Here is a 3,175-nt window from a genome sequence, read left to right on the forward strand (position 1 = left end):
GAACAGTAATTGGTATCTGATGTATGTGTAGGCTAAGGAAAATTCTTTAACATTTTGTTTTCTTCTGGTCACTTTGTTAAATAACTAGTATTCCAGGCATTGGAAGCCTAAGTATCAATTAATCTCAGTGGCCAGCGTTAACTCTTTTGTCAGGTGAAACCTTCATTAACAGCAGCAGTTTTAATTATAGAGTCCTTTGCAGTTAAAAAAAAAAAAAATTAGTAAAAAATATCAAAATATCATTGCACTTGGAAAAATGAAGAATTTTTTGTGTGGTGTTTTGTTTTGTTTTGTTTAGGGAGGTATTTTATTTTTTATTTTTTTTAATGTAGTCCCTCATGGGGCATAAGAGCTTAAGAAAGAAGAAGGAATGGGCTAAGTATGGGCATTGAGTGTGAATTTATACAGTCTTTCTTCATCATCAAAAGTAGCTCAAAGACCTTTTTAGAAAAAAAATCTATATATGGTCTGGCATTGTGGTGATTATGCTAAATAAAATAAACAGCTTAATGGGTTCAGGGTAGCTAATTGCAGACATTAGATTCTTCTTATACCTCAGAGCAGGAATACTGATCAAGAAACTAATATTGGACAACTGTTTTTGAGAATATGCTAGGGGGTATTTGTTATCTTGCTACAAAGTGTAAATAACGAAGAAGGAACTTTGGTCTTAAAATATCTATTAGAAAACACACACAGTTGTACTAGTGTTTTAGGACATCAGTTTGAATGAGATTCCTTACCTAAGGAGATATATTCAGTGCCAAATGCTCAGTTCTCTAGATTATAAATTTTGGAAATGGAGACAGGCATATAACTTCTACATTATAAACTTTTGTGCCTTTTTTCACCAAGTATATTAAAATTGTTACACATGTATGGCCATCTCTTTACAGATGGTCAAATCATAATGAACCTCCAGGGTGTGGGCAAGTTTCAGGCATAGCTTATGTCCAAAAGGATCATGAGAGACCCGAAAAACCTAAAACATGCACTGAGTCTTTATAACGTAAATAGAATTTATAAAGTTTTTCTTATATAAGGAAAGTACTTATCATGAACAATGGCAGCCCATCATTTTTGTATCTTCTTATCTGTGTACATTTGCAGATGACCATGATGAGACACTTTTGGGGTACTAGACAAGATGGAGCATGATGAGACACTGTTGGGGTACTGGAGCAGATGAAGAATGAAAAACCTGTCATAGTCTCATCCATACCACCTATTGGAGAGATCCCCTGAGGTGCCCAACAGCTAGGATAGACCCCCCATATCTGTCAGGGAGTACATATTTGTTCTAGTTTGAGGGACTCCAGCAGTGACTTACCTTTCACAGAGTACTGCTGCCCAAAGGAACAGTGCAACAGGAAACAACACAAATGCACAGCACAGACTTGAAGAATTTGATGAAAAAGGTATTTTTATACTGGCAGGCAAAAATAGAATTATTATCTAAAGGCTGGGCTACACTGCTGGGCTCTCCTCAGGCCCCAGCTGGAATGCAGGACACTACACTGTGGATCAGGAGACAATCATGAGCAAAACCAGGAAGAATTAGAAGTCTAGAAAACATGCCCTACACAGAAAATAGGAGATTCAGACTAGTTTGACCTAAGAATAGAAGAGTCAGGGGGAGACAGAAAAATAAATGGATTAAAGATGGATGCAAACCAGAAATTAATTAGAGATCCTTTATGACTGCAATAGATAAGAGAATGGATTTCAGATAATAAGCTTGAAATTCACAGAGGGATTGTGTAAGTTTCAAAACACTGGAACATATTGTCTATAGAGGACATGGAACCTCACTTGGAAACTTTTATAAAGAACTTGGACAAATGTCTTTGAGAAACAACTGAGGTACAGCTGGCCTTGACTTTTTAATACAAACATCACAAAATTTTCTGGGTTAGAAAAATCCGCAATCAAACACCCTGAAATCTGCTAAAACCCCACATGAGTGGTTTTACTTACTGGGAATGCAAATCAGCCCAAACTTTGCAAGCCTTTTCATCAAATTTAGGGGATAGTATGCTGTGTTCAAATTGACACCTGTAACTTCATGATTGCTTATCCTGGGTTTCAAATGTACTGCTATCTTAGAATTGACAGTATATTGTATGTCAGTAGAACAAGCTGATGCTACCCTTTCATCCAGTGTCAAACCTATTTACCCCTATACTTGGTAATTAGTTTCTACAGTTTGTTTTTGCTGAGAACCTTTTCTGTAACATACAGTAATTGGAATATCTTAGTATCATCCTCCCTTCTCTCATCTTTCATGTTAGAATCCATTGAATGACTGCTTAAAACTAAAATCATAATAATAAAACAGCTTAAAAATCTCACCCTGTCAGACACCAGACAGGGAAGAATGTCTTAGAGGAAGGAACTACACCTTCTGACTGTGACCTGCTATAACCTACTCAGTCTTTTTGTATTTAAAGATGAGTTTCTCTGCCCCTTACAGGCAAGTGGGAATTAATTAATGTTAATGACTCAGATAAGTACATTTCAACATATTAAAAAGCCAGTTTGACTAGGTTTATTTCTGAGGATGAGATTTTGAACAATAGAAACTCCTCTGGATGAGAAAAAAGCAGTAATTTGAGAAAAAAAAAAAGGAAGAAAAAACCCCCAGTAACATTCTTACCAGCTATCTTTCAAGAAATACCTTGTTGGTTGTTCCTGTAAGTGTATACAATCTTTTTTCTTCTGCAGTTTGCCAACATTATTTGAAATAAAAGCCTGTTTTTCAAATTCCTTACCTTCCACTTGACTTGTGCATTGCCTGTAAATGTAAACAAAGGACTACCTATTCAATCATTAAAATCATTAAAGACAAAATCAAGTTGCACAAAACTCAGAACAGACTTGTCCAGGGCTCTATTTGATACCTCTTCTAGTCTGTTGTTTCTTAAAAACTGGTAGCTACCGTGTGACAGCACATGTGGAATCTACCTAATACATTCATTTAGACAGTTTTCCCAGCCTACTTTCATAAATTCTATGTGAATCAATGGCAGAGGGTTATTGAAACCCAGATGTATACCAATATCTTGGTTTTGGCTGGGTTAGAGTTAATTTTTTTTCATAGTAGCTGGCATAGTGCTGTGTTTTGGATTTAGTATGAAAAGAATGTTGATAACGTACTGATGTTTCAGTTGTTGCT

This window comes from Egretta garzetta, unplaced genomic scaffold (assembly GCF_000687185.1).
Source record: "Egretta garzetta isolate BGI_Z169 unplaced genomic scaffold, ASM68718v1 scaffold507, whole genome shotgun sequence".
In the NCBI taxonomy this organism is placed as follows: domain Eukaryota; kingdom Metazoa; phylum Chordata; class Aves; order Pelecaniformes; family Ardeidae; genus Egretta; species Egretta garzetta.